General features: G+C 38.2%; 1 protein-coding gene across 18 annotated transcripts in view; it reads left to right on the top strand.

The window, feature by feature from the left end:
- LOC118972023 (uncharacterized) overlaps nucleotides 1–20,510 on the top strand; it is a 501,400-nt gene that overhangs the window by 263,599 nt on the left and 217,291 nt on the right. For 17 of the 18 annotated variants that reach the window (XR_012123513.1, XR_012123511.1, XR_012123512.1 and 14 more), the window contains 3 exons: nucleotides 2,294–2,553; nucleotides 6,288–13,463; nucleotides 17,581–17,629. The gene's annotated coding sequence lies outside the window, so the exon portion shown is untranslated. The other variant, XR_012123515.1, reaches the window with a different exon arrangement.

The raw sequence follows: 20,510 nt of genomic DNA, 5'->3' as shown, positions 1-20,510 counted from the left end.
CAAATGTAGTATCCAAACACCTCCAACTCTCAGGGGCTTAAATAGGCAGAAGTGTTTTTTCCCAGTCGTGCTCTCTTCCTGTCTGGGTCTCAGGGCCCAGCCCGCTCAGCTGGGGCAAGCTGGAATGACACAGATGGCCGTGAGGAAAGGGGGGAGCCTGGCAAATCCAAATTTCTACCCCAAAGTGGCACTTACCACTTTTGTTTACATCCTAGTGACCAAATAATGTGAAATTCCTGATCTCAAAGAGGCGGGGCAAGACAATCATATGTGCCTGCATGAAGGAGACCTGGACCTAATGGAGAAGAGCATTGAGAACCATCTGGACCTTAAATATTGAGTTTACCCTCCATTCCATGTGGAAAATATGCTAAGCCCCTACACAACCCCAAATTGCCATTTAGTCATGACATCAAGTTCAAAGAGCTGGATGTCTGGGTGACCGGGTGGGCTAGAAGTCTTCATGAGAGGAGGAGTTAGGCAGTAACTGTGTGTATTTCCAGGCCAGTTATGCTCTGCACACACCCAAGACCCAACAATGGAACAAAGACAAGGTAACAGCGATGAACACTCGCATTCAGACAGGAGACTGGGAGACACGCAGCAGACCACGGGCTGGCTGTGGTCATTCTCAAACCCCACCACTCAAATATTTTGAGGACTTGCTTTAATAAAGCACCAGTTTCACTTTCTGGGAGTAGCAACTTTGTGTTTTGTTGTCTGTGGCCCCTGGTTCAGCTTTCTGGAAGATTCTTCCTCTTCCATCATTTTCCTTTACACCTGACATGGGCACCCAAAGAACACACCTCTCTGATGAGCAGCCATCCTCAGCACCCATCCTGCTCCCAGGCAGCAGGAGGTCCGTGGGCATTTAAAGTTTCAAATAGTCTGTCCCTTTCAATCCAGGTCGATGGTTCTTTTAACAGTACAAGGTCCTTGAAAAATTAGTTGGCTTCTTGTCTATTTCTGCATGACTTCTGTTTTCTAATAGTCACACCTGTGGTGCTTTTTGAGAAACACTTTTTACATGAACTAATATTCCTTGCTTCTCATCCTCATGCCTTTCTCTATTTAGTCACAGCTACACTCAGCCCATCAAGTGGGGAACAGTCACACACTTAGTCTCTTGTCCCGTTTTGTTTGATTACTAGACTTAATGGGCATCACATTCTTAATGGGACCTTCCATTGAGACCCCTTAATTCTTTCATGGATTTTAACAATTGACATTATAGTCATACCCCCACGTTTATCTTTATGAAAAGTCTTAGAACAACTAAGGCCCGTCAAATGTATCATTTTCATAAAGATAAACATGGAGATATGACTATGGGCCTTAGTTGTTCTAAGATTTTTTAGCTTTACCTTTTGCCTTCTTTGTGTATCCTCTGCTGGACCACATTTCCCAGGCTCCCATGTGGCTAGGAGGGACCATGTGATCACATTCTAGCCAATGATAGGCAAATAGAAGTGATAGATGTCACTGCCAAATCAAGTATTTAAGTCACCTCCCTCCAACCACCCACAGATTGCCTGTGATCTTTTTTCTTCCCTTGAAGAGAAGAACTGAATAGTCTTGCAGAAGGCTACCAACCTAAACAGAGTACCCACTGGACTTCACAGAGGCTGGAAAAACCTTCGACTGTGTGAAGCCAGAGCTTTTTGGTTAAATTTTTATAATGTATTTCATTCTTTAACTAATGCAAACACACTTTTATTAAATTCTATACTGTGTAATGATTATTATCATTACCATTTTGTAGATTATTAAATTGAGATTAGGAGAGGTTAGGTAACTGGTACAAGGTGAAATGGCTGGTAAATTCAAACCAAGACAGGCTGACCTCAGAGCTCAAATTTTAAGCACAACAGTGCCCATCTCTCCATTTTATATTAAAACAAAAACATACTTTAAAGCTGCAGGATTGGGAGAGGGAAAGAAGACAGAGATTAATGGAATAGAATCGTGAAGTCAGAATCAGTGTCATGTATTGATAACCATTTAGCATATGACAATAAGAGTATTTCAAATTAGCAGTGAAAGCTACATATCCCATACTTTATGCTGATGTATTTTACAGGAACATTAAAATAACAGATATAAAAAATTAAATCATAGTAAAAGAGACAAAGATATTTATCTGATCTTATTTCTAACTCCTAATATAACATCCAGCGTTTGGTTAATGTTCAGTCAAACCTTAGGATAACTACCCCTGTCTTACACTTGACGGCAACCATATGAGAGACCCCAGTGTCATGAGAAATACTAATAAATTATTGTCTTGTTATAGAGTACAGGTACCAAGTTCAACTACACTGAGACCCAAGCTAGCCACTTAGAGAGAAAGAGGCCATGTACAGAAACAGGAAAGCAGATACGCAAGTGAAACCTTTCGGACTCTCCAGACTGGCTTTGCCTCCAGCTGAATGAAGATGACCTGGGCCGATGACGCCTGGAGTGGAGGAGCTTCCCGCTGAGGCCGCCTTAGCTCCTGACACCCAGAACCATGAGAAAATAGATGGTGGTTGCTCGACCATGTAATGCTTTGCGGTAAGTTTTAAACACCATGAGATAACCAAAATATGAGCTATTTAGAACTAGGTCTCTATATTTGCTGCTAAGTCTTTTAAAACTATTTTCAATATAGGTAAATAAATAAAAAGGAAGGATGGACAGAAGTCTGGGTGCTTTAGGATAATTTTCTGCATGCACTGGGAAGAAGTTAGGTTATTTAAATCCTCAGAGCCAAAACGTTGGTTTAGGAATGGCGAAGGAGATGGGCAGGGGAGACATGGCTTATCTGATTTCATGGAAGATGCAGAAAGAGCTTCTTTAGAAGATGCAAGACTCAAGTTGCTCAAGACTCCTGGCTATCTGCCCACAGCACACAGAGCAGTGCATTTGCGGGCTGCTTCCGCCTGCCACGTCCTCCCCATTTGACGCATTTCTTCACCTCTCTATCTCTCTATAAACACAGCATGTCGTCACTCCTCGCTGCAGCGTCCCCGGCATGTCGTCTGATCACCAACACTTGAGTTGTTAGGAGAAAACCAAAGGGCACAGTGAATGCGTGAGTCTGCACTGATAATTCTTCCCCCAAGTACTGTTTTTCCTCCAGCCCCTTCTTCAGATGGATGGCAAACGCGGTGGGTGCTGCTGGGGTGGAGCCATCTGCTTACCCTCAGCTCCCTGCAGGACATCCATTGACAGTTTGTACATACAGCAGGAGAGAAATGAGTTAATGACACTCGTTGCTCCCCCAAAGCGTGCACCTGTCACTTCTCTTCAGTCTACCATCCTGTTTTGAAACCTACTACCTTCTAGAAAGTTCCATCTACAAAGGTTGGTTGTTGATTTTTGAAGAGCATATTCCTGGACCCCAAAATCCCTGTCGTATTTTCATCTGCATAACTGTTAATTGAACAGCATAACCGTGACAGCTAACACAGCAGCAGCCTCTGAAACTTAGAAAGGTGACAGCATGGTGGCCCCAGAGGCGCTGGTGCACTTGCCGACAGGCTCACACCCCAGAGCACTGACACTTGCCCTTCAGTCCCACCTTCAGAGCGAGAGTGCTTTCCTAGCACATTTGCTTGTCCCCGTCTATGCTTGGGTCAGCCCGGCAGAGCATGGCCTGAGATTTTTCATTTCTTTCACTGAAAAGAAATCTGAAGTATGTAAATGCTTAGCCCAGAGGAAGAGCTGGCACTTTCATCTTTCAGAAAGTAAACGAAGTAGCAGTGACAATTGCTCATCTGGATTTAATTCTAACCTACAAGGAAGGACATGTGTGTGTGGGGGGGGGGGGGCTCTGAATAATAGGAAATTTATAAGAAAAAAGTGATTTCATCTTAGACTTGCTAATTATTAAATAAGAATGTAATGAGTATATCAGTTCAGACCTGGGCTTTATAAAAGCAGATTTCAAAAGGTTCCAAGGAAAAATAAAAAATAGGTGTCTCAATTGGCTAGAGATTCTGAAGTAATGAGATGAAAATTCTTAAAATAAGCAAACTAGAAACGAAGGAACAGAAAAGGACATGGCATTACTACAACTGCCAATGTTATAATGAGGAAGAAATCTGGAGGGGAAGGTGATACGAAAGAAATTACGGTGGCTGCACAAGAAAGTTTTGACCTGCTCTGATTTTAAAACACCAAACATAAATGATGGAGGAAGATTGTTGGCCTAAAACAAATGAAAAATAAATGAGTGACAGAACTCAGCAAGCCAGTGGTGAGAAAGTTAACGTTTTAGAGTAAATAAAGGCTTGTAGAAATGCTTGTAACAATTACAACACTTTTGTATAGATTTGAGTAGGGAAGGGTAGGGAAGGCCATTGAGGTGGGTCATTACCAAAGAGAAAGAACAAAATAACAGAACTGATGAACAGGTCCATTGCTTCAACAGTGTTCTAGGTAAAAAGGTATCTAAATGTTAAAGAGCTAACAAACTATATTTAAATAAATACATTTTCGGTTCCAGAAAAATGTGGATGGGCAAATAATTTGATTTTTAACACATCAATTCCATATACTAAAGCCTTCTGACTTTTGACAGTAATCTCAGCAGAACTGGAGAAGCAATTATTCAAGAGATGGCTCATGCACCCACTGAAGGGCTGTAGCAATCTCTAGGATTGGCAGAACACGCAGAACAAAGCACACAAACTAAACCCATTTGAAAGCTAAATTTAGGGTCAGGTAGCAGAGAATGCCTTGTACTTTTTCATTTTTGCAAGTGGCAGCATGGTATGAGTTAAGAACCAAGGCTCTGGTGTGAGGCTACTGGGTTCAGATCCTAGCTTTGCAACTTACTGTGTGACTCTAACCAGTTGCCTAACTTCTCTGTGTCAGTTTCCTTATCTGTAAAATGGGGAAATGATGGTGCTCATGCTCGTCTCATAGGTAACTGTAAGAATGAAATGAGGTGGTACAAGTAAAGCACTTCTAAGTGCATGTGGAACCTGGTTTGGATCTCAGAGCAGAAAAAAGACATTTATGAAACAACTTGTGAATGCCAAATCAAGTCTATAATTTGGTTAAGAACAATGTGAAGATATCGTTTTCTTAGTTTTCACAAATGCATATGGCTATGTAAGATATTAATATTAGGGAGAACTTGGAGAAGGGTCTATGAAACTCTTTCTACTATCTTTGCAACTTCTCAATAAATCTGAAATTATTCCAAAATAAAGTGTATTAAAAAAATGAAATTCACAAACTGTGCCTAACATAAAATACTTGATAAATGTGACCTATTATCATTGTTCTAAAATTTTATTTACAGTCAGTATATAACAATCTAAAAAGTCTAATATAGGCATACTAATCCTGACCCAGCAATATATCTTGGGTGAAGATTTTGAAGCTCTAAGTACCGTGATTTGAGATAGCACAAAACTGGGAGAAAGCTAATATATTTAAAGCTTATATCCACTAGCTTTTTTTTAAGCAAGAGACACCAACTCCAGCTTAGGTGAGGCTTACAAAATCAAAGGAGATGCAGAGCAATGGGCCTTGGAAGGACAGGGTCAAGAAAACTCTGGGGATCTAATTAGCAGGAAAGAAGGGATCATCTAATCAGAGTGCAGTTCAGGGATGTGTAACCTACAATAGTTTTCAACTTTGGACCCCTCCAAGACTCATATTCCAAAGAGCAAGAACGACTGAATTAGCCCAGCCTGGGTCACGTGGGCCCTCTGGAGCCCAGCATGGGAACAGACGCGGGAGCAGGGGCTGTAACAGGAAGGAAGGGACCTGGACACGAGGCACGCAAAAAGAACAGAAATTCAGTGCAGCCATAAATGCAGTTTTGAAAAGATCTTACTAATAAAACTTGGGAGGGATTCTAATGACATAAAATCTGGCTTAAAGGTTAAGTTGGTTTTATAAAGGGAAGAAATAAGCTAAGAGGCTCTAACTGTCTGTGTGCACAGGGTGAACCAACCTGTCATTTAGCTGCCCAAACACCACGCTATGCGGAGGCTGGATATAAATGCAAGGGGTGAAGGCCCTCCTGATGTCGGCACTAATTAGGAGAACTTGTGTTCTAGTATTGGTTCTTTAACTGAGTGGGGTATTTCCAAAAGGGAATAAATGAGGTAAAGTTCTATGACTGGAAGTTCTATGACTGTGTTCAGTGGTCTCCAATGTGGGATTTATGCACCCTGGGGGGAAAAAGAATACTTTGGAGTGAAGGCAAAATACCAGAGCTGCTTTTAATATTTATATTGTATATAGAGAAAGAAATTCATTAAACTTAAGTGTTATTTGTTCTACAGATTGCCCCTGGTGCGCTACCTGTGTCCAGAAGTTAGGCAGTCTCTGTCACATGTCATGAACCATGTGTGGGATTACTGCATGAATGCTGTCCTGGGGCCCACCGTCTCACCTTCAGTTTAAATGGGCCCGGGTAAGTGGGTTTGGGAAGTAATGTAAGGAGGCTGTTTCAAAAAGGCACCAGCACAGATGTAGCACTGTTATAATCATGGTATTACAAAGAAACCAAAATAAAATGGGAGAGCATGCACTTCTGTTCCCAGGACAAACCCCTCACTAGCTACATTAAGGGATGAAAGCAATAATGATTTAAATAAATCTACAAGAAGCTGGCCAACAAGTTCAAAATTGTCAAGAAGAAATTCTGCATTATGGATTTGTATCTATTACTCTGAATGGTAAAACACCCTGAATTAGTAATTCTTAACAGGGGGTAACTCTGCCTCTGAGGGGGACACTTGAAATGTTCAGAGACATTTTGGTTATCAAAACTGGGAGATGTCATCTAGTGGATAGAGGTCTGGGATGCTGCTGCTGAACCTCCTACCTGGTGCAGGACAACCCGCCACCCCCACCGCCAAACAAAGAATTCTCTTATCCAAAGTGTCAATAGTGTCAAGGCTGAGAAGCTTTGAATTAAATGTACATTAATATATTATCAAATAATAGGGCTACCTATAAAATTTATGATATGCATGAATAATACATTATATACATATATGAAGTAATGTGTGTTATATGTACGTTTAAATTAATATATATGGCAAAAGTACTTTTAGGATGGGGACTGTAAATAAAAAAAGAGTTTGGACACCATCAGAATAACACATAGATGCTTGATAGAGGTTATTGTTTGCTTTTATTTAAAGACTGGTTAAAGTTTTGGAAACCATGTCACAGAAATTATTGAAGGATCTGTGCTTACGGCATTTGAAACAGAAGATGAGAGCATTATTTTAGCTGTCTTCAAAAATTTATGAGTATTTTGTAGAAGAAAGATTTATCTTAGTGCTTAATCTCCAGAGGGCAGAACTAAGATCATTGGACTCAAACATCAAGATGACTGTTTTGATACAATAGAAGGAAGAATTTTCTAACAATTTTAGTGGTTAGGCAATGAAATGAGCTGCTGTACTACAGGAAATTCTCCCTTGGGATGGGACGTTGGCCAAGATGAGTTGTGTGGGCTTCAGCTCAACAAGTCTGCAATTTTTGTTCTTAAAATACATGCACAGCTTTTTAAGCAACTTATTTTGTACTCTAATGGGCCACACTATGTTTTTAAAGCAAAGGTTGCAAACTTTTGTGGTCCCCAGAAGTGTGTTCTGGTTTCCAAAATAGTGTTTAGAAACATTTTAAAATTAATAACCAACATTTTAAAAGCAAGAGATTTCATGTTAAATAATCCAGGTTTCAGGTTTCTCTTGCAATATGACAGCACCAGGTCCAAGTTCCTACATGACAACAGGAAGCTGGGATTGTCCACTCTGCTCATTCCTATGACCTGCCTTTGCCCTGAGAGCCTGAGACTCAGAGCTGAGCAGTGGTTAACAAAGCTGCTCCAGTGCCGCGTGACTTGGCTGTAAATCCTTCTGGCATCATTTACTGGTGGTGTAACATTGGGCAAAATACTTCATGTCCCCTTTGATTTAATTTTCTCTTCTCTGATATGATGATAGCTATGATATCCACCTCATAAAGATGTATTAAGATTAGCTGAGTTCACCACGTGCAAAATCATTGGAAGAGTTTCTGGCATAGCTGTGCCTAGTGAGTGTCTCTTACAGCTATTTGAGTTTGTGGCTCCTGGTAGAAAGGTTGCCTGAATGCCTTTCTCATGCAATTCTCAGCAGAATGTTTTAAGTTAACACTGTTTCCCTGATCTGACATTACTGTCTAAGTGCACGTCATGCAAGGGACACCAGTCACGTTTCCATCCAGGCTTTGAAACAATAGTCCTGACCATTTTTTATATGTCATATTCGGTAACTGGTTAAAAACAAAATAAAGGTGTGGTTGGAAGAGATTGGAAAGAACTATTATCTTTCTTTTATATGACTTTGATAATTTCATGTCAGTAATTAGAGTGAAAACACACAGCTGCAAAAGTACAACACTAGGGGAGCCATAGGCACCATCACTATCGCTTAGCACAGTGACTCTGAGGGAACCCAAAAGAGAAATTTGGATTGGAAGGAAGGGATAATATTAAGAAATGTCTGTTAGAGCACTGGAGAGTAGTTTCAGTTCCTGGGGACCACTACATCACCACTTCACCATCTAGAATGTTCCAATCGGTTGATGTAAAGTTAAAGTTGCAACTGCATCATCATCTTGCATAACTGAAATTAAAGGTTTGTTTTTTATTTTTATTTTTTGCAGCTTTATGGAAAAATCGAAAGATGGGTAACATCATTAGGAATTATATTGGATCTAGAGAGATGTTATTCGGTGAACAAAAACTGGCTTTGATCTTGGTTATATAACCTTTTTATTTTTGGTTCAGGTTGAACTGAGATGGCCCACAGATCTTTCCCCATCGGTTGCTATTAGAGCAAAACCACAAAGCCCAGAAATTGCAGGCTTGCTCACTCTCCAGTGCTTAGCCATCCTCCCAAGGAAGGCAGACACATCTTCCAAGATACTGCTTTCATCAAAAAACAGCTGATAATGACAGATAAAGAGCTGCCTGGTGATTTTTTCCTAAGGATTTTCTGAATACTAATAGGACACAGAGCTTTTATCTGAGAAGAAGCCTTTGTGGCCAGTGATTGTCTTGTCGTTAAACCTGGCCACAAATGATTTTGCCCCACAGGATATACTTTACCAACCACAGAAAAAAACAAGAATAAGTAGATACTTTTTTTAATCATGAGAAAGAAATTAGATTTTGAAGTATGCACATGTTTATGCAATAATGAATAAGATCTGTGTGTATGACTAGTGATTTCTGTTTCATTACTGTGGAGTCACACGTTGTGCTTGTGGGAGGCAGAATGAAGTGACCTGGGATCATATTCTAGTAGAGGGAGCCTGAAGCCCCACCGGGCTTTATTTAAGTATATTTTAATGGGCCACCTTGTTCATATACCTCCTGAACTACACAATTAAGCTTACCATGTTAGTGGAAATATGTTAATACATGTTAACATATACATTAATATATGCTGCTTTATGTTTACCTTTCATTATTTATCATACATTGGTCTTGCCTCCCCAACTGTAGTATGTATTCCATGAGGTCATGGACCCCTCTAATACTTCTTCTCTTCCTCTTTGTTGATGCTAACAGAGAACTGGGCACCTTCATAGGTGCAAGAATACATGTGGATTGATTGAGTGGCAAAGGTTGTGGATGTGAAAAGTGATCAGAAGAATGATTACACGGTTCCAAGAAGTTGAGTTTTCAGAGGAGCAAGTAATGGCTTAATTAGAAAGTGACAGATTGGAAGGGAAAATAAAACTCTGAAGAAGGTGGCTTGTCTCAACACTGTTGAGAGAGGAGCTACAAAACAGAAATGGATAATTTTGAATGATGCCACATTTAATTTCCTTATGCTATGGGTTAAGATAATGTAGGGCCAGTTAAGTATGTCAGTTCTTTGAAACAGCTGTAGACAGGCTTCCCCTCACTTTGCATTGCATTGAATCACCATCAATGGTTTCCATAAAGACTTATTTTAAAAATAGGTAAGACAATGGTACATGGTTGCCTTATTGACTGTCATCACTCATAGAAAATATGTTAACGCTTCTTCTGTTAAGTGATGTTCTCACCCCCATCCACCTGCAGTATCAATGATAAATAGTGGGGTATTTGTTTGAAAGTTAGCAGCCAGTAAGATTTTCAACCTGACGTCTTAACATATTATGAGTCAAATGTCTAGACTGACTTTATGAGCAGCTAAGAAGTGGAAATGGTGCCCTCAGCACTTCTTCTGAAATTGTCTAAAGGAGAGTGACTATCATAACTGCTATTTCATGACTTGTTCAAAAGCAAGTGATTTTTTTTATGTGAATACCAGCATCTTTGATATGTATGATTCATCTGCATATGGGTGGAAATGCTGTCTCCCCTGCAATAGGTGAGTGATGGACTTTGATTGTATCAACACATGTTTGGGCCCTCTTGTATTTATGTAACCATTATAAGATCAACGCATCATTGAAGTCCTTCATAGAGAATTTAAATTAATGGAAGCAACCACTTTGAGTCATCACTTCAGTACATTTCTATAGGGTAGGTCACCAGATATGTATCCTCTATTTTTAGATTTGTTTCAGAAGAGAAGGAATAGTGACTTAACATTTGAATAATTATTATAGGTCAAGCTTAGTATAGGATTTTAATGTCATTGTGTCATTGACTCTTCAACAACACTCTTTAGGTGAGATTATCCTCATTTATACAAGAGGAGAAGGAAACAGAGAGGCTGAGTAAGTTGCTCAAGGTACACACAGCTAGTGAATGTGACAGGATTTGAATCCAAATCTATCATAAAGCCAAACCCATGATGTTTTTCCTTCATTAAAAATATGATTTTTAATTTTCTGCAATTCTCCCACTGTAGCTACATCAATTTTTCATATTTACAGAACTAATATTTATTGTGTATTGACTACATCCCATGGCTTCATTTGCTAAGTGCTTGAAATGTATTCTTCTTTAATTCTCATAACAACCCTGCAGCAGATATGATTATTATAGGGTCTGTATTATCAATGTGGAAACTGAGGTATAGCAAGGCTATCCAAATTGCTCAAGGTCATGTGACTAATAAGTTGCAAACAGGATTTGAACCCAGGCAGTGTGGCTCCACAGCCTGTGCCTGTAATCACTATCCCTAACCACTATACTCTGTATGACTTACCATCTTACACATAAACACACGCTTAGCTTTGACCTTGAAGTGTACCATTTAGTATATCGATATGTAATTACCTAATAGGGACTCAAAACAGAGCTTCTCTGGGTGTCTCACTTCAAAATGGTTTATGTTCTGGCTGAATCAGACTGAGTAAGTAACATTTTACCCTACCATCAATTTTACATGTTTGAGTCCATTTTTCCTATATAATAATGTATCTCTGAAAGACCAATTTCTATTTATTCTATTAAACAAACAGGTGATTCTTTAATAAAAATATATGTGAGGTTTGCCTTCCAGATTATGTTTGCTGTACAATATAAATTAATTACAGATGGAGTATGGGTCAAAGTGGGTAACAATATATCCAAGTTTTCACATTACTTTAGATAGAGGACTTCAAGTAACATCTTGGTACGGCTTTGAGTTATAAAATAAAATAAATGGGCATCTTGCTTGCCTTTGAAGATCCTCTTGCTAATCTCAGATTGGCATCTCAAATTTTAATTAGTGATTTAAAATGTGCTTACACAAAGAACCTTGTCCAAGTTGTCTGTTTCAGCCAAATTAAACTATTAAACTAAGTAACCTAATTAAAACCCTTTTAGCTTTTGATCAATATTTTATTTACATTCATATTTCCTGGGAAGCTTGATTAGCTTTCTGGATGTGATAGTTATTTCTCCCCCATTTGTCAAAGGTTGTTTTTAAAGAGGAAAGTCTTCCCTCCAAGGCTGTGGAACTAGGAGGAAGCAGACAAGGGCAGCTTTGGTGCACACCCCTCCTCCCTCTGCACCCTGGGTGCCTAGGGAAGTCGGGCTGTGCTCCTTGCATCGACAGGGAGAGGTCCGGGTTACGGCTATAGCTACGAGACAGCGAGTGGTACAATTGTCCCATAAACAGCTCATCCCTCTATGTGTCCTTCATGGAGACCCTGGCAGCATACATGACAGTGATTGCTGGAAATGAAGACTGTAATGTGCTGGCCAAGCCAGAAAGTAGGTTCCCCTATTCCTTATTCTTAAGAGTCAAGTAGTTTTATAAGACTTGTGAAAATAATGTCCTTTTTTGTCCCCTTTTCACTTTCTCCATGCCTATTTCCATTGGAAAACTGTCATTTCCAAGAAGCAACCACTTCCAGCTGTTTTTATACATTTATGTAGAAATATCTCTAAAAAGCATACTTACACCTTCTTGACTTCTAAAATTTTAGATGCACCTATTAATTAATTTCCTACTATAGAGGATTATGGTTTAAATATCTTTAATTCCCCCGTCTACCTACACAGATACACACACATTTTCCACATGCCCCATCCTAACAGAATCACAGCACAATTTTGATTATGTAAGTATTTAACATTGACATTTTCATGACCTTATAAACACTATTGTCAGCTAAACATGTAGTGTAACTAAGGGAACTTTTCCTTTCTTGCAAAACTCTTTGTTTTCTGTAATGTGGACTGTCTGATTTCTTTGTTTACTTAGTTTTCTTTGAGCCCATCTACCTTAGTTTCATATTCTCCCCTAATTAATTAAATCTCTCTTAAAACAATCAAACATATTGATAATAAAATTTCATATCATTGGGGACACCACTCTCAGAGCCTCTAATCTGCTCTAAGCTAATCTGGCTGGTCTTTATGGATGGTATACAGCTGCCATTCTGAGGTCACTCTTTACTATCTTGGGTTGTCTTCATTTCTCCGTGGAGTCAGTCTCAATTTTCCTGGATTTTGATCAGTGTCCTTAATTTACTTTCATGTCTTGGGAAAGCCCATTCTCTTGTAGCTCCCTGCAAATGAGTACGAAGGAGGTAAATTGTCTAACAGTTAACATACCTGAAAAATGTTTTTGTTCAATCCTTGCACTTAATTTCTTTGGTATGGAGAATTTTAGTTTATGTGACACACTGTATTTTCCAAAAATAACTAAAACAATCTCTTCCATCCCACAAGCTTTTAGAATGTGATTTTGATGTTCCGATTATAGAGAGGTGGGGATCCCTGTCCTTGAATCTAGACACTTATAACCATGGTGATAGTGACACCGTGTGACCTACCTGACTAGGACGCATAAGTTATACGGGTTTTACTTGATATTTTCTTTTGCTTTATTTCCCCTTGGTACACTTGACTCTTGGAACCCAGCCAGAATGCTCTGAGGATCCACAAACCACCCCATGGAGGCACCCACATGGAGAAGAATCTACGGCCAATACCAACTCACCAGCCATGTGGGGGAGCTCACTTGGAACTGGGGCCACCTGACTTGCTGAGCCACCCCAGCTCAAATTACCAGGAGCAGGTGAGCCATCCCTGCAGAGCCTTATCCACATTGCACATTTGTGAGCAAAATGTGATTTTGGGGCTTGGAATGGTTTGCTATGCAGCAGTAGATAACTGGGAGAGTTAAGGGAAATAATTCCCTAGGAATTTTGAAGAAATTATTCCTCTGTCTCTGAGCTTCCCATATTGCTATGACAAGCATGAAGATGTTCTAATTTTTGATTCACTTACTATAACATTTTTAATTTGTATGGAAGTTTTTAGAATTTACCCTTTGCAGAAATTTCATAATGTTGAGCCCTGATGTAGATCTTTTTCCTTCCATTGTACAGAGCAGCCACTCAGTGTGCCTTTTAATCATGGAAAATGATTTTGCATTAGTTCTTTGATGATTTATTCTCTTACTTCTATCCTTTCTTTCTGGATGTCTACATGACTATTGAATTGTCTGGACTAAATCCCCAAATCTCCTGTCCTCTATTGCCTTTTTCTCACTTTTTTCTGTCTTTCATGCTTCCATCTATTTTCTGGGGTATTTCCAGTGCTTTATTATTCAATTATTCTATTGAGACTTTACATTTCTTTTAGTATATTTTGAATTCCCCAGCATTTGCACTTTGTTTCTGGTTTTTAATAGTGTTCTGTTCATTTTATTTTCTTCATTAATGTACCACCTTTGCTTACCTCTAAAACGGGATTATATATATATATATACATATATATATATAAAATATAATTATTTTATAAATAATTTTTATAAATAAAATATTTTTTATTATATATATTATATATATATATTATATAAAATATATTATAAATAAAATATTTTATAAATAAAATATTTATAAATAAAATATAAATAAAATAATTTATAAATAAAATATAATAGAAATATAAAATATTTTATAAATAAATTATAAAATAATTTATATAATATAAATATAAAATATAAAATATATATATATATAAAATATATAAAATATATAAAAAATATATATATATATAAAATAAAATATATAAAATATAAAAATAAAATATATATATAATCTTTCTTTCTTCTTATATGTTCTTTTCAAATCTCCTAGAGAATCAGTACTAGAAAAAGCAAACACAAGTATAAATATTCTATTTTTACTTTTGACTCTATTGACTAAAACAAAACAGAAAAACAACTTCCTGCACAGTCTGCCTCCTCCAGGTCATTTCTTTTTTCATTTTTTGTCTTGGCCTCTGTCCTTCGTGTTAGAGAATTTCTTTGAAAATCTAATGCTCGTCAGCTATCTGATTCCATCAAGTGTGGAACATTAAGAAGTGGACTAGAAGCTCTGTCTCCATTTTTGCTGACTGTGAACTCCCCTTAAAGGTGATCTGGTTGGGTAGGCCACTGCTCTGGAGAAGCTGGGGCACCAGTAGCTTGGGCCTTTCCATTAGTCAAATTTACCTGAGAAGATACTTCCAAGTTTCTCTTTGGAATGCTTTCCATTTAGAATTTTGAGATCTGAATGGAAAAAGAGACTTGGAAGTCACAGTGTACAGAATATCAAATCTCATGTAAGTCCCTGTTTTTTTTTCTGTATTCATCAGGACTCTGGACTGGGCCTGGTGTTCCCACAGATCCTCTCTATTTTACAGCTTCATAGACTAAAACTTCACCCTTTTTTTGGATGGTCTCTGGAGAGAGTGGGATTGTATCTGAAACTCTAACTGTACCTCAAAGACTTTGAATAAATTACCCTGTTTTATATCCCACCATGTCTCTCTGTCTCTCACATACAAATGCACCTGCAGGGGTCCTGGCACTGTTAATTTCTGATTATTTTAGAGGTTCACAATGCATATTATGTTGATTCTCATTTTTCCTATTGCTTAGCTATTTTTTTTTCTTTTGTTTTTTTAGGTCTGCTAAGTCCATTACTACTGGTCTCTTTATTTTTCAGTTTCCAAAATGTTGTGTCTTTATTCTGCTTTTCTTTTTTTGGTATACTGATGAAAGAAAACAACAATGAGAGTGGTATTATTCATTGTCATTTTATTGAGACTTTTGAAGAAGTGGAGATAAATAACAGTATCACTGAGCTTTTATGTTACAAACTATCAAGAATCCTAAAACTAAGTGTCCTAAAGTAAGAAATACTTAATATTGCTGAGATTCCATGGGTCAGCTGGTTAATTCTGGTGATCTGGGCCAGGTTTGACTGATCCCAGGCGTGCTTACACATGTATTTGTGGTCAGCGGACAAGTTGGCTGAAGTCTGGCTGGTTTAGGATGGTCTCATTCGTGTACCTGTAGGTTGACTGGCTGTTGGCTGAGGTGCTGAGGATGACTGAGCCATGAATATCTCATCATCCAATAGGCTGTCCCAAGTTTGTTCCTGATAACGATGATTATTTCCAAGAGCAAAAGCATAAGCATACAAAACTTGTGTTTGCAAATGGCACATCATTACTTCCACCATATCCTGTTTGCCAAAATGAGTCCAAGGGCAACCCAGGTTCAAATATTAATGAAATGTTAGTAGGAGGAACTACAAAGACACATGAGGCTTTGATATAGGGAGTGGCAAAGAATTGAAGACATCCTTGCAATTAATCTACTACTTGTGTTCAATTCATCAATTTAAATTAGAATTTCCCTATGGTAGAATAGCCGTCCCCCAAAGATATCTACATCCTAATCCCAGGAACCTGTGAATATGTCAACTTGCATGGCAAAAGGAACTTTGAAGATGTGATTATGTTAAGAAACTTGAAAGGGGGAGATGAATCTAGATTACCCTGGTGCACCCAAAGTAATCACAAGGGTCTTTCTAAGAGGGTGGCAGGAGAGGAAAGTCAGAGAAGGAGGTATAATGGGAGAAGCAGAGGTCAGAGAGATGCCATTCCTGGAAGGGACCCATAAGCCAAGGAATGCAGACAGTTTCTAGAAGACAGAAAAGACAAGAAAGCAATTCTCTTCCAGAGCCCCCAGGAGGAACACGGTTATTTCAGCCACTTCATTTTTAGGACTTAAGACATTCAAAACTGAGGGATAATAAGAAATTTGTGTTGTGTTAAGCCATTAAGTTTATGGTAATTTATTATATCAGCAGAAGGAAGCTAACACATCTCATTATCTTTTCAATTCAGCCAAGAGATCTACAACATTAGGATTATTGTCATATTTGCATAACACTTCTGGTATTATTTTCTTCAAAAATTTTAATCAATTTTGAAAGCACATCATACCTTGAGTTATAAGCATTAATACCTATGGAATCAAGAGGTATGCTAAGAGTTTTCCCCCAAAACCCATGAAATAAATATGATTTCTTCACATACCACAAGAAAAGTATATGGTTTAACAGCATTTCTCATTTTGTTTGGCCATGTTGCTCTTTCTTCTTCATGGAACATTAATTCACTCATTAGCTCACTCAGGAAATATTTACTGAGTACTTACTATGCACCAGGTTATCTGTGAACAGGAATGAGGAGGCCCCTGTCCTTGCAGAGCTTACATTCTAATACAGACCACAGGTAACAATCACATTTAACAAAATGAAAAATATAATGTCAGGTTCTGATAAAGGACACAAAGTGCTTTTCTAGAGAGTGGGGACTGTGAGGTGGAGTCAGTCTGTGGCAGGGGCTATGTCAGCGTCCCACAGTATTAGGTCCCTGGGAGGAGAGGATTTACAGTCTCACTTTCTACATGGAAATCTTCCAACTTTCCTCATTCTGATTTTTTAACTTCCCAATCCATCACTCAATGCTATTGATTATTGTTTGTACATTTTCTTACATTACTCATTTTTTTTCCTCTCTATTTCCCACCTAGGCTAAGATTCTTGCAAGTGATTTTACTTCTCTTCTGCCCCCAGTAACTTGGGTGGATGCAATATACTCTCCTTTGTAAGTTTTAGCACATTCCCCAGTGATTGAGAAATAAGATCAGAAGATGAGGGACAGGGTCAGAGGTCCCACAGGTGATTCTAAGATACGTCCACAGGCAGAAACAGTCCTGTTTTAGTCACTTTGAGACACGTGTGTGCCTCTTCCAGAGAAGCAGCTGTGTACAGGCGGAGCTTCAATAGAACCTGTGGGTCTCCTTCCCTGGCTCTCCTGCCCTTCCTGATCCAAGTCTCTGTTCTCTACAGGGCCAGCCAGGAGCATGACTGAGAGCTGTTGAGCTGGGCCAACAGAAAGGTAAGCAGTTTCCCAGTTTTCTTCAAGCAGCTGTCAGTGAAGGTGAGGGAAGAAAGCTTATATCTGCTCCAATTTTATCTTCAAGTTCCCCCTTTCCCACCAAGTGTTGCTCTGACTGGTTGTGTGGGTGTTTAAGTAGGTGGACACTTGCTTTACATCACAACATGATGTGTTTTAGAGTCACATGTGTTTTAGAAATTATTGAATCCAAAAATAACATTTTAAGAGATAAAGTCCAGACATATCACATGACTTGCTCTAAATAACAGAGCCCATCATTGACAAATCTAGGATGCAAATTTGGGATTCCTGAACTCATATTCCAGGTCTAAACTACCTGGATGTTGACTTGCATGTTGTAGAAACATAGGGCTTGAGACAAATATTTGCTTTAAAGTTTATCTATAAATGATGTTTAAAATTATAGAATGTACTCTGAGATTTCGTTTACTTTTTCAGGATGTAAGAACATTTTTTCTGGTAACAATTGCCTGCAACACATTCAATGACACTTTTGGCTGAGTTCTTTCTTTGTTAATTTGTGTGTCCTTGATTGTCAAGAATTCATTATCTTTTCACTGTCCCTATGTCCAAGGCAATTTCGCAACACATGCTTTGTAAATTCTTTTTGTTCTCCCTGAAACAATTTTCAGTGTCCTCATTACTTACAAACTAGAAAAGAAAATAGTCACACTTCAGAGCTGTCCTCAAAGACCATCCCTTGGGCCTTCCCCCCACTGTACATTACAATGTTCTTTTCATTTGGCATATGATTTTAAATGCAGGCCATCCAGGAATAAATTACAAGGGTGCTTTCTCTGGTTAGTAGCTCTCAGAAATGTTCTTATTGTTCCTGGGCAACATCCTTCTTTGGTAGTCCCCAAAGATTGCAGGAAATCATTAGATAACAGCCACTTCCAATATATATCCCTCATCTAACCAGTGCAAGGGGGTCACTGATACATTTTACTTCTCTCGCTCTGACCTTCAAAACAACCTTTAAAACTCCCTTAAAACAAACTACTCACTGTATTGACTGGAAAATGGAACACACAAAGTGAATCAAAGTGTTCATACTCTTTGTATAACATTATGATCAAATTAAACTGTAGTTATTCATAACCAGTCTCTCCTATTTGCTTTTATTTTGAGTTACATCAAGCATGACAAAGAAAGGTATGTATGCTGTTTCTGTCATTCCATTAATCAGGGAAGACACTGCAAATCAATCACAGAACTCTATTGTGAAGCTTCAGACTCTTTCTTAACACAGATGCCAGGGAGCCATTACCCAACAATCATCTTACATATGTGAATTTAAAACCCTTTCTGTTAATCTACACTTTAGCTCTTCTATGTATACTGAAAAAAGTACAGACATGAAATTCCAAATGTGAGCTAAGAGGTGACTCATTATATATTATTATTGCTTTTCCTTTTCTTTTTTTTTTTTTGCCTATTCAAAGCATGTTTTTAGTTTAGAAAGATTTCCCAGAAATTCCTTTTCCCTTGGTGTTAAAAACTTTTCAGAACCTTTATATTTGAAGTGGCAAAATAAAAGTGAACTGGATTAGGTTTCTCGGTTTTAAAAATATGTGGGTCCATTCTTTGTGTCAAAGAGCATTAGCTAAGAAAACACATCTAAATAGTCACTGAAAATTGACACTTAATTAAAAGGAAACACTGCCAATTTAAAGAATTTCTCAAAAAGAAATGTCTCTAAAAGATTGTGTGTATATAAAGTAATAAGAAAAATAATATTTTTAGGTAACATAACTACATTACAAGTAACTTTTAAGTACAATTAGCGCATAATCCAGATTTCTATCATTAGTAAAATGACACTTTTTTACGGAATCAGTGCCATCATGTTTATGTTTCTGAATGGGACTTAGTGACTCAAACAGCATCTAGATTAACCAACCAAACAAATAAACACAAAAACACACAACACGGCAAACAAAAAGAAAAAACAAGAGAAAAAATCTGGCTGAGTATGGCTGGTGAAAAGAAAACCTCTCAATATTAGAGTCACAAAGTATGGACATTCTTCTTAGAATTATGCTTATAATTTGCCTCACCCCAGTTAGGTCCTTCTCTGGATCAGCAATGAAGGGAATGCATTTGAGTTGGGTGGAACTGGAGAATACTATCCATTAAAATCTACAAATATCAATTTGTAAAGAATCTGTCATGCTGAGGAGAGGTGGAGATTAGTTTGACTTTCCCCAGCAGTTTGTCAGAAAAGGAACATTTTTTTTTTAAATAACTCAGGGTTGGCCACCTCAGAGTCACTACTGTGCAATACCCTAGAAAGTCCAACACTAATAAGGGAAGTTAAAAGGACAGAAAGCGAGATGATTAAACCTCACAGCCCCCAGGCAGAAATTAGCTTTAGAAAGTTCCTAGCCAGCCAGCTCTGTTTGTGATGGGCTAAGTATCATCCCAGGTTCAGTAACAATCAAGTGAGCCCCAAAGCTCCATGGAACCAGGAGAATGAATGAGGATAAGCTTTCTCCTGGAGATAGAGTTTAGGTACATCTCGCTTATGAAATGGTCATGTTCCTGATTTTTAAAAACATATTTTTATACTAATTTTTTAGTAAATACTGGTGCTGTCTCACTCAGAGAGAAACACATAAGACACAAGACAATTACATTTATCTATAGATAGGTTTATGTAATGTAAATCTAGATAAATTGTTTTCTCTTTGGGTTAATAGTTCTTTAATTATTACTGGTAGATATGTCAGCTGTGTCAATCTCTAGGGCTGTTACCAGTGTGTCAATTCCCCAGGTGGCATTGTACATCCCTTATGCCCTTAGACTTCCTTTGGCCGCTGTTATGTGATACAGAAAGCAAGTAGGAGAAAGATGCTCA

Source organism: Manis javanica, chromosome 12, assembly GCF_040802235.1.
Source record: "Manis javanica isolate MJ-LG chromosome 12, MJ_LKY, whole genome shotgun sequence".
In the NCBI taxonomy this organism is placed as follows: domain Eukaryota; kingdom Metazoa; phylum Chordata; class Mammalia; order Pholidota; family Manidae; genus Manis; species Manis javanica.
This window is presented reverse-complemented; position numbering and strand designations above follow the sequence as displayed.